At 42.6% G+C, this 12,596-nt stretch overlaps 1 pseudogene; it reads left to right on the forward strand.

The window, feature by feature from the left end:
- The first annotated feature begins 1,602 nt into the window (after nucleotides 1-1,602).
- On the forward strand, nucleotides 1,603-12,357 carry LOC125869807 (uncharacterized; annotated as a pseudogene).
- The last annotated feature ends 239 nt before the right edge of the window (nucleotides 12,358-12,596 follow it).

A 12,596-nucleotide genomic window follows, 5' to 3' on the forward strand; every position in this document is an offset into this window, starting at 1 on the left:
TTGGTGTTTTCTTGGGAATTAACTTGCAAACTCTAGCAATTTGATTTCCTAATTTCGGTATATAAAGATTCTTGGTTTGAATTTCAATTGAAGATTTCGGGTTTCTTCTACTCATTACGTAAGTTCATGAATTCTTCTTCTAAAAATATGAATTTTGTTCTTGCTACTATGGGTAACTAAATCCACTACTAGGGTTGTGTGAACCATGAGCGATTAACAAAATATGAATAGTAACTAAGTAATTCTTGAATAGTGCTATTGCATGCATGGATAATTCTTTCGTTTTAAAGTCTTTTTAACGGTGCGCATTGTTAGAACTCGCCTTATTGCTACTTGCCGGACCAAGGAGGTAGTTAATAAGAAAAGAATTGTCAACATATATTTAGTGTGATACTATCTAATAGTCTAATGTCAATTGGTGCAAGGGTGAAAACTAAGTCATACATTGATGTGTTGTCTTATATGAGGTAAAGGTAAGGGTTAGTAAATTATACACATGTAGCCGGACTAGGGTGCGGGGTGAAATTCTCTATTTACCGAACTAGGGATTTAGAGATACATAACTTACCACTTTGCATGTGATATACTAGGAAAGGATTACTATTACTAGGATTACTGAGTTATGATCTTATGGGGAACACATACACCCTAGTTACTTTCTTTCATTGATAACAACTAAAGTTTCAATCTTGCTCACTTGTTCTCTCAACAACAATCTATTATTTCTTACACAAAAAACCCCCCTTTACTTACTTGTCTCGAAAATACGTTGACTAAACGAATATAATAGTAAGTTAAGTTTTATTCTAAACCATATTCCTCGTGGGATCGACCCCAACCTCCAAGTTGGGTTATTTACTTGATAACGATAGCTTATACTTCTTTAGGGAGGTGTGATTTGAGTGTATCAAATTTTGGCGCCGCTGCCGGGGAATAAGGCTTTTAGATTAAGTTTAACTACATTATTGAACTTTAGTCAATTATTTCCTAATGTTAATGTTTCTTTCGTTTTTGTTTCTCTCAGATTCCTACTCTAGTGCCAAGTTCACGGAGTCGAGGTGAACCACTGACTCCTTACGATCTAGAATTGAATAGAACTTTGCGAAAGATGAATAATCAAGGGTCCCAGTCAATCCTATCGGAGAAAATCTAAGTGATGGAGTTGAGTTGCAGCCTCCTAGGGTTGATAATGAGAATGTTCAGGTTCAAGGTGAAAATTTTCTTGGAGATGCATTGAAGGTGCAAAATCCACTATCAGAACCAAGGTTGCGTGATAACTATAGGGTTGACTTCAATACCGTTGAATCTGAAGGGCCTATTGTTCTGTCTAATCTACCTCCGGGGAATACATTTGTGGTTACTAGCAGTCTGATGCAGATGCTTACAGCGAGAGGTTTGTTCTCTGGTTTGGCATCGGAGGATCCACATGGGCACATTGCCAAGTTGAGTGTTTACAGGAGTTGTGTAGGTCAATTGGAATTGGCCATGGATGTCATTGGGTTAAGAACATTCCCTCTATCATTGACCGGTGATGCTGTTATGTGGTTTACTGACCTCACATATAACTCGATTCACACATGGGATCAATTGCATAAGGTGTTCATGGCAAAGTACTTCCCAGTGTCAAAGAAGCTGAACCACAAAGATAAACTCAAAAACCTTGTCGCACTACCTAAAGAGTTTGTGAGTAGTTCATGGGATAGGTTCACTGCATTCATAAGAGGTGTTTCGAATCACCGCATTGATGATGAGTCGTTGAAGGAACACTTCTACAGAGGTCAGGATGACAATAGTAAGGTTGTGCTTGATACTATCACTGGAGGTTCACATGGTGAGTGCACTTTTGAGCAGATCGCTGAGAAATTGGAGAAAATCTCTTGGAAAAAAAAAGCTTGGAGCATTAGAAAGTTAGACACTAGGAGAAGCACGTTTACAGTTCAAGCTACACCTCACCAATCTGCCGATGACATTCATGAGGAGATGGCTCAGATGAGGACCGAACTAGGGTTGGTATTGAAGCATGTGAGCGGAGGTGCTGAAAATGTAAATGCTGTGAATTATTTGACTAGGAATCCACCACCGATGGAGGAATTATACTATGAAGGGGATACGTATGTACTGAATCCTCAGACGGGGGGTTTTCGAGCCAATGCCCAAGGTTCCAATTCGGATAATTAGCGCCAAGGTCAAGGAAACCAAGGTTGGAACTATGGAAACTACAATCGAGAGGGTCAATATGTTTGGAATGGGAACTATAATCGTAACAACAACTAAAACTAGAACAACTATAGCAACAGAAATAATAGGGTTGGGCCCTATGTTCCTCCTTAAGATCGGGAATCTGGTAATAGAGAAGCTAGGGGTAGTATGTCATGTATTGAGGATATGATGCAGAAGATGATGAAGCAGTTTCATTCGACTAATAAGAATGTGAAGGAGATGCGGAATGACTTGTCTGGTATTGGTCAAAAGGTTGATGCCCATGCAATGTCTATCAAGTAACTTGAGCAGCAGATGAATCAGGTGTCCATTACATTAAACCCACGTCAGCCTGGTACACTTCCTAGCAACACCATCCAAAATCTGAAGAATTATGGGCATTGTATGGAAGTCACTACTAGAGGGGGTAAGTAGACCATTGATCCACCTATATCGTCTGAGGTTGAAATTGTGGTTGACAAAGATGATGACGAGATTGAGGTTACTGGAGAGTCCAAGAATGCTACAGAGAAGGAAGAAGAGATAACCCAAAAAGTTGTCCCCATGCCTAGACCTCCACCTCTATTCCCACAGAGGCTAATTAAGAAGAATGAAGAAGGGAAATACCGCAGGTTTATCGCTATGTTGAAACAGCTTTCCATCAATGTTCCGTTGATAGACGTTTTAGAGCAAATGCCTGGGTATACGAAGTTTATGAAAGATTTGGTGACGAAGAAAAGGGTCGTGAGTTTTGAAGATGATGATAGGTTGCAACATTATAGTGTTATTGCTACAAGGTCCCTTGTACAGCAGAAGAAGGATCCTGGTGCCTTCATTATTCCTTGTACCGTCGGGTTGATGCATGTTGTGAAGGCATTGTGCGATTTGGGTACTAGTATTAATCTGGTGTCATTGTCTATTTACAACAAATTGGGTTTAGGGGATCCGAAACCGACTGCGATGCGATTGCTCATGGCTGATAGAAATGTGAAGAGGCCCATTGGTGTGCTCCAAGATGTACTACTGAAAGTGGAGTCTTTTATCTTTCCGACGGATTTTGTGATACTTGATTGTAAGGTTGATTTTAAGGTTCCCATTATCCTTGGGAGACCATTCCTTGCCACTGGGCGCACCTTGGTCGATATAGACAAAGTTCAGATGATGTTCCGATTGAATAATGAAGAGGTAACTTTCAACATCTATATATCCATGAAGCAGAGTAGTGAGCTCAAGTCGGTATCAGTGGTGAATCATATTCTAGAGGGTGGTTCTGAGGTGTCTATTTAAGAGAGGTTGGGTGTTGATGCACTAGCAGCGGTAATGATGAATTTTGAGGGTGATGGTATTGAAGACTATGATGAATTGGTCGCCGCACTTGATAGGTTCGAATTCCATTCAAAACCAAAGAGATTGGAGTTACACATGAAGAATCGCGACTCTCCACCCGCAAGACCGTCTGTTGAACAGGCTCCAAAATTGGAGCTTAAGGATCTACCATCATATTTGAGGTATGTATTCTTGGGGAGAGATGGTACTTTACCGGTCATCATTGCGGCAGATTTGAATGTGACACAAGTTGAGGCATTGGTTTCCATGTTGAAGATGTTCAAGCGGGCTATTGGGTGGACTATTGCAGATATTATTCGGATCCCTCCTAGCATTTGTTCTCATAAAATCCAACTCATGCCGGATCACAAGCCTAGTATCGAGCACCAGAGAAGACTAAATCCGCCGATGCAAGAGGTAGTGAAAAAGAAAATCATCACGTGGTTGGATGCTGGTGTTATTTATCCCATTGCAGATAGTAATTGGGTTTGTCCTATTCAGTGTGTGCCCAAGAAAGGTGGGATGATTATGGTTCCGAATGCAAAAAATGAGCTTGTTCCGATGCGGCCCGTGACTGGATGGAGAGTTTGCATGGACTACCGGAAATTAAATAATTGGACAGAAAAGGACCACTTCCGTATGTCGTTCATGAATCAGATGTTCGACCAACTTGCTGGTAAGGGTTGGTATTGTTTTCTTGATGGTTATTTGGGCTACAATCAGATTTCCATAGCTCCGGAAGACAAAGAGAAGACCACCTTCACTTGCCCTTATAGGACTTTCGCCTTCAAACGGATGTCATTTGGGTTGTGTAATGCTCCAGCGACCTTCCAGCACTGTATGATGTCGATATTTTCTGATATGGTGGAGGACACTATTAAGGTATTTATGGATGATTTCTCAGTGGTAGGTGACTCTTCTGATCTTGTTTAGACCATCTGGCTGAAGTACTTAAACGGTGTGAAGAGTGCAATCTTGTACTCAATTGGGAAAAGTGCCATTTCATGGTGAAAGAGGGGATAGTTCTGGGTCATCGGATTTCTGAGAAGGGTATTGAGGTTGATAGAGCTAAATTAGAGGTAATAGAAAAGCTTCCACCACCTATCTATGTTAAAGGTGTTAGAAGTTTTCTTGGGCATCCAGGTTTCTATATGAGGTTTATTAAGGATTTCTCCAAAATTGCACACCCATCGTGCAAATTGCTCAAAAAGGAGTATAAGTTTGATTTTGATGATGCTTGTCTGAGAGCATTTGGAGAGTTGAAGGAAAAGCTAGTGTCCGCACCTATCATTATTTCACCAGATTGGGGGTAACCGTTTGAGGTAATGTGTGATGTGAGTGGAGTGGCGCTTGATGTGATATTGGGATAGAGGCGAGAAAAGATTCTTCATCATATTTACTATGCCAGAAAAGCTCTAAATATGGTTAAAAAGAACTATACAGTGACTGAACAAGAACTTCTTGCGGTGGTTTTCGCATCGAGAAATTTTGATCCTACTTGCTTGGCACTAAGGTCATAGTACATACTGACCATTCTGCATTGAGGTATCTGATGGCTAAGAATGATGCAAAACCGAGGTTGATTAGATGGGTGTTATTGCTGCAAAAGTTTGACTTTGAGGTGAAAGATAAAAAGGGGACAGAAAATCAGGTTTCCGATCACTTGTCCATATTGGAGGAAGAAGCTATGCTCAAGCTAGGAGATGGGGCTGAAATTAATGATGTTTTTTCGGATGAACAGGTATTGGCTACTTCTCATGATCTGATTCCTTGGTTCGCAGACTTTGCTAACTACTTGGATAATGATCTGGTGCCATCGGATTTGTCGTTTCACCAAAGGAAAAAGTTTATGCATGATGTGAAGAAGTTCTTTAGGGATGAGCCTTATTTGCACCGTAGTTGTGTTGATGAGATTATTTGTCGATGTGTTCCCGAGGTTGAGATGGTGAGTATACTACAGGTGTGTCACTCATCGCCTGTTGGTGGGCATAATAGTGCTATTCGGACTACGCATAAAATTTTGCAGTGTGGGTATTACTGGCCTACCATCCACAAAGATGCTCATGATTTTGTCAAATCTTGGGACTATTGCCAAAGAGAAGGAGGAATTTCAAAGAGGCAAGAGCTTCCTATGAATCCGATATTGGTGATAGAGTTATTTGATGTATGGGGCATTGATTTTGTGGGTCCATTTGTGAGTTCACATGGGAAGAAGTATATTCTTGTTACGGTTGATTATGTGTCGAAGTGGGTGGAAGCAATTCTGCTTCACAACAATGAAGGTAAAAGTGTCACCGCATTCTTGAAAAAGAATAAATTCTCCAGATTTGGTACACCTACGGCGATTATCAACAATGGAGGTTCCCACTTCTGTAATAAGTTGTTCAAGGTGCTACTTGAGAAATATGGTGTCCGCCACAATGTAGCCACTCCTTACCATCCGCAGTCTAGTGAGCAAGTTGAAGTGTCCAACAAATAGATCAAATAGATTTTGGCTAAGACTGTGAATGCGAATAGAACCGATTGGTCAAGGAAGCTTGATGATGCTCTATGGGCCTATCGCACCACATTCAAGACTCCCATAGGTATGTCCCCGTACCAACTTGTTTATGGGAAGTCTTGCCATTTGCCGGTAGAGCTAGAGCATAAGGCCATGTGGACGCTAAAGAAGCTGAATTTGGATTGGGGAGTCGCATCGAATCAGAGAGTAAGTGACATGAATGCGCTTGATGAGTTTCGCTTAAGAACTTATGAAAGTTTAGCCTTGTACAAAGAAAAGATGAAGAAGTATCATGATCAAAATATCAAAAAGCGTGAATTTGTTGTAGTTGATCTGGTGCTTCTATTCAACTCTAGGTTGCGCTTGTTTCCTGGCAAGCTCAAGTCCAAGTGGACCGGGCCATTCATAGTCACGCAAATGTTCCCACATGGAGCGGTTGAGCTTGAAAACAATGAGGGAACAAGGTTAAAGGTGAACGGTCAAAGGATCAAGGTCTACATGGGAAAAGAGGAGAATGTGCAAGAGGTGGTTGAGGCCTACTATCTTGATGAAGTCTGAGTAATCAAGAGGCCTGTGTCATGCCACGACGTCAATTCAAGCGCTGCTTGGGAGGTAACCCAAGATGTACAATCTAGCCAACTATAGGTTTTTCTTTTTGATTTAAGAGTTTTCTTTGTTTGTTTGATTTTCTGTAATTCTTTAGATCGGTAGTTTAGTTGTATTTTAGCATTGGCTAGATATAGCATAGGGTCCGTGTCTAAAACGTGTCTAGAAAATCTAAAAAGAAAGGCCTAACGGTTGCTACATGTGCAGGGATGAAAAGCAAAATATGTAAAAAAAAGTCTGTTGCAGAGGTCTATGGACCCCATTGACGGTCCATGGTTTCATCCACGGACCGTGAATGGTGTCTGTAGACCCCAGGTAAATTTTTTAAAATTTTCTAAGTACTGAGTGACCTACGGTCCGTAGGTCGACCCACGGCCCGTAGATGGGGTTTCGTGGGTCCAAAGTTAGGGTTCTATCGACCCAACCCGGACCCCTTTCCAGTAAAAGTCTTCATTTTTAAATTCTTCCCCCACTTCCCATATTCCCTCCTAACCGTTTCTAACCCCTCCAAATCCCATAACTCCCTCATTATATCCCCAAATCACTCCCATCTCCCATACATATCATCCCTCCTACCATATTTCCACTCCTCTCTCTCCCAAACCTGATCACACCCATTTCTCCCTTCCCAAGAAGAGTTCAAGGTCCGGGTTCGGTGTCACAACGGGCTAAGGAGTTTTGGCATCACACAATCACCCACTTCCATTACTTGTAAGGTAAACAATTTCAACTTAACTCTAAATTTAGGTATTCATTGTTTAATTTATGAAGTCATGAAGTGGATCTTGACCTTGGGTTGTTTCTGTATGAAAATGCATGATAAACTATAGTTAGAAACACCCTTGGGACGATAGAATGTGATTGTGTTGTCTTTGTAATCAAAATAACTTTGGGTAAATAGTCTAAATGGAAGTTTCGACTTAGGGTTCCTAGTTTTGTATGCAATAAATGTTGAAGAATGAGTAATCGGAACAATCGGGATGACAAACTACCATAAATTGTGTTGAAATGCATGATTACACTTGGGTTGATTGTTTGAATGGTTGAAAAATGGTTTACATATGAAGCATGTCTGATACCTAGCGTAGATCTGACCCACGAGACCCGGTCTATGGACCATAGGTCAACCTACGGACCATAGATCAGGTTTGTGGGTCTGATGCACATAAAGAATCCACTAAGTGTGGAACCACGTGGTGGACTACGATCCTAGGTCAACCTACGGACTGTTTTGCACTTCTAGGGTTCCTATCAGAGCCCAACTCTTTGGGATCTCTGACCTACGGAGGGAACCCACAGACCGTAGGTGGCCACTGAAGCTACTGTTTGAAGAAAAAATTGCTTTTAGTTTTGGTTCGTTCTTTGTTCTAAAAAAAATTTAAGTATGTTATTAGTCTATTTGGGTACTAACTAAGCCTCCAAAGGTACCATGGCTCCCAAGAGAACTCTGACTTACGTACCAAGGGGCAAGTCAAAGTCTGTGGTCCCAACCTTAAGGCTAATTGATGAAGACACTGATGCGGAGAAGGATCCCTCCTATGTTCCACCTACTACGAGGACATCCCCAACTGCACCCTGTACTACCCAGAATTAATCCAAGCAGGTGGTTCCCGACATAGTCACTGCCTCCCAGTATTATGAGAAGGTTACACTAATCGGATCAACGACTGGTTCTGCTTTCAGCTCTGAGTCTGCCTCTGCTTATGGTTCTGCTTCTGGCTCTGCATCCGGCTGTAGTTCACATAGGAGGATGGCCTCGTATGATGAGGTTACTAGTGTGGGGGACATTCCTATACCACCTAACATCGAGCCTACTATAGTTTTTGAGAAGCAAAACCAGTGGTCTGTAAGTGGTCAATTTATAGGGATGCAAGGATGATCACTGAGAAGAAAAGGATTGCTCGTATAGTCACTGATGAGCACCGGGTTCTGAAAGGCAGCATACACCCTGCACCCGCCATTCATGAGCTTTTCAAGAGACACAGGTGCAGTTGGATCGCCCGTCGCCCAGAGTCATACAACGAGGAGATGGTGAGGGAGTTTTATCCCTCCTATGCAGCCACCCTCCAAGGTTCCATTGACAAACAGGACAAGCCCACCGCAGAGGGTCCGCTCAAATCTACTCTAGTTCGGGGGTTCTTAGTTGATATATCGGAGGCTACTATCCATCGATTCCTATACGACCCGGGCCATACTCTAGCTATCAACATGGGAGAGTTTGATTATCATTGGGACATAATGAGAAGTGGGGCATTCTAGCGGAATGTGGAGCAGAGGGAGAGTTTATTGCATTGGTTGGCCCATCACCATGCCACGGATAGAGAGCACGTTGAGTGGGTCAGCACCCCAACTCTAGGTATCAGGAAGGCCACCTTGACTTTTGTGGACAAATTCTTATGGCTATTAATATGCAACTGGGTGTCTCCTACACAGGCAGATAATATTCTTACATAAGACCGCGCAGTTATGGTTGCAGCATTGGTTGCAGGGTTGGAGATGGATTTTTCCCGCATCATTATTGCGGATATTCACGAGAGGGCCATCAAGGCCACCACTACTTACCACTTCGCTTGCCTCATTTTTCAACTGTGCAAGGATTTTGGAGTACCGGTCTAGCATTGTGACAAATTGATCCAGGCGACCAACACCCTAGATATATGTCTGATTCGAGATGAGGCGAATGTGGCGGCACCACGCAGAGAGTTGCAGGTTGAGGTGCCCCCACTTGGAGCAGACTTAGTGATTGATGTGGAGCAGATACAAGTTGATGAGCATTCCCCTCCAGCCCCCACTGAGGATACTCCGGCTTCCCATTCTCTGACCGCCACTCAGGCCCCGAGGTCCTCCAGAGCCACCTCCTCTTCAGGGTCTGCCTCCGTGCCATTAGCTCAAGTCCAGAAGTTAGACGCTAAAATGGCCACACTACTACAGCATGTCAGTTCGTGGATGTAGCATGCGATTGAGGAGTCTACGACTAGGGTGGAATAGCGGACGGAGCAGATGATGGACCGTAAGATTCATCCAGTCAACCAGCACCTTGATGCTTTTGAGTTGTGTGTCTTGGAGCATCCAGCCCCCTCCACCAATGTTTCTGCATTCCGAAAGGACTTAATGGCTGGGCTGATCTTGACATTCTCCTAGCTCTACCAGAGACTTAGCCCGAGTCGGCCTCCACAGCACCGGTTGATGATACGGTGTTAGATGCTCTATTCAGGGATAAGATGCCTCCACCTTCTTCCTCCCGTCATGCTAGAAAGCACCCCCGCTCTAGTCAGGCTTCTGAGGACAATGAGGCTAAGAGAGTTCGCAAGAGGGAGCGCCAACAATTTAAGGAGGCTCGGAGGGTGTCTATAGTTGATGAGGAAACACTCCAGCGGCGGGCTAGGGAGGTTGGTGTTGGTGCCGCGAGCAATGTGAGCACCACTGATGGTGAGCGCCAGCAATTTGAGGAGGCTCGGAGGGCACCTATAGTTGATGAGGAAACACGCCAGCAGCGGGCTAGGGAGGTTGGTGTTGGTGCCTCAAGCAGTGTGAACACCACTAATGGTGCGGTGACAGTGGCTGATAGCACTATTGATGGTGTTGTGACAGTTGATGCGGGAAATACTAAGGGTGACCCAAGTGTTGATCCAGCGGGCTTTGGGAAACCGAACCCACCCGCTTGTTGATAGGTCTTCGGCGCTATGCGCCACAAGTTTGCTTCACCCGATCCTTTATTCTTTACTTTTTGTGCATTGGGTCCAATAGCACTCTATTTTGTTGGGGATGGGATAAACGGATTGTGAATGATAGGGTGAAGTCTGAGTAAACCCAACTCATAATCCTCTCTTGGGGTTTTCTTGCCTGTGTTCTTTTCCCTCAAGAGACTATGCTAATTTTTGTTGAACCGGCATGTGTTAGGATTGTATGTGCAGAAGCATGAGAAAGAATGAAGCATGATGGCATAATTAAGAATGAAAAATGATACCCATCCAAAAGTTGTGATATGTGCTAAAATATATAGGTTAGAATGAGTTGAATGTGTTGGCTCTGAATGTGACATGATAAGAACCGATTTGACTTCATGACTTAAGCTATAAACTTGAACGGGGTAATCTGATAATCTGATAATGAAACAAGGTGCCAAGAGTGTGTGAGGATAGTTGAATGTTCAGACAGTTTTGTGCCAATCTAGAACTTGCCCCGTTGGTCCTGCTAGGATAATCTAGGCTATAAGTTGGGAAGTGATCATAGGCCATTGTTCAAATTAGTCCACTTAAGCCGAAAATGATCTAACCAAATGGTAGCATTGTTCCCTTTTGATCCAAATATTTGAGCCTAAAATTGACCATTTATTTTTATTCACCTAACTCACCTTCCCTTAAAAATAGTCTTGGAATTGGTCCCTCCTTGGACATGTGCACCTTGACTTAGGCCAAAAGCCTAAGTAGAGGGTGGCTAAGTCAAAAGTGACCTTGATCTTGGCTCTGGTCAGACATCGGACATTGTGCACCCCAATTAATGCAAAATGCATAAGTTGAGGGTGGCTATGAAAGAGGAAACCAAATGAAAAAAGGGTATGAAAAGAGTTGTGAGATGAAAAGAGAAAAAGAAAGAGGATGTGACTTTGTGCAAAAAGAGGCAAAAAGAAAAAAATTGTTGAAAGAAACAAAAGAAAAATGAAGTGAAAGAAAAAGAATAAAGTGCGAAATAAGAGTCATAAATCAAAAGTCACATCCATGTTGCAAAGAGTAAGGGAAAGAAAGTGAAAAGAAAAGATGCCAAAAATAGGTCAAGAAAGAGGTAAATTGCCAATATAATGTCAAGGAGGGCAGAAAGTCACTAAGAAGTACCCAAATGTACCACACCTGACCCTAAGCCTATGTTACAAGCTAAGGAAGTCCTATAGTGATCCTAGCAACTAGTTTGGAGAGTCTAACTAGTGAAAATAAGGGAAAGCCTATGGTATTGAGCACTAACTGTACTTGAAGTTACTTCTGAGCGTGAGTGTTGAATGAATCCTTGTACTCAAAATCATATTCACAATGTTAAAAAGGGATTTCGTTTGAAGTAAGGGCACTAGTTACATTGTCGAAGAGTTAGTACCTTGGTGATGGTGAAACAGTGTATGTTGTGTGTCTATTGGTCGCTCTTTGTCATATCTTGATCCGCATGAGTTAGCATGTTGAGTCTAAGAGATAAGATTTGCACTCAAAAAGAGAGTCGGGATAGAAAGCCATGTGATTGCTTATGCTTGAATGCCTCCTTCTACACAAGTGTCGTTTAGAGTCTTAGTGTGTCGCTAGAGGACAAACAACGAATTTAAGTTCAAGGTGTTGATATACCATGATTTTATGATATTTTTAATACATTTCACTTAAGAGTTGTGTGTTTATAGGGCCATTTTGTATTAGAACTAATGATTATTGTGCTATATTTGCAGGAAATAGACTTGGACGAGGTTGAGAGAGACAACAGCTAAATTTCTGCAGAAGGAGCCATCTACGGAGGTGACCTATGGACCGTAGGTCCAGTCACGCTAAGTAGGTTGGTGTCGTAGATGGATCATCAGGGAAGTCTTGACCAAGTGTGGAACCACGGAAGCCACGGAAGTCATTTGTATCAGAAAGTTTGAGTTCCAGTACCTCATGAAAAATTCTAAGTATGGAGCCACGAGAGGGGACCCACGGACCGTAGGTCGACCTACGGTCCGTTCTGCAGGTCCGTCATTTGCATCTGGAAGTTGAAGGTTCCAAGCTTCTGAGAAATTGTCTAGATCCTGAGCCACGGAAGACACCTACGGACCGTAGGTCGATCCACGGTCCGTAGGTCAGTCTCGTCGATTTAATCCGCATCCAACAGTTTATTTCCTTATTTCATTTCCTTTTTGTTTTGGACTATGTTTTCTATAAATAGGGTATGTAATCCTCGTTTTTTGGGGGTTAACCACTATTGTTTATCTTTAGTTCTTGGTGTTTTCTTGGGA

Source organism: Solanum stenotomum, chromosome 7, assembly GCF_019186545.1.
Source record: "Solanum stenotomum isolate F172 chromosome 7, ASM1918654v1, whole genome shotgun sequence".
NCBI lineage: Eukaryota > Viridiplantae > Streptophyta > Magnoliopsida > Solanales > Solanaceae > Solanum > Solanum stenotomum.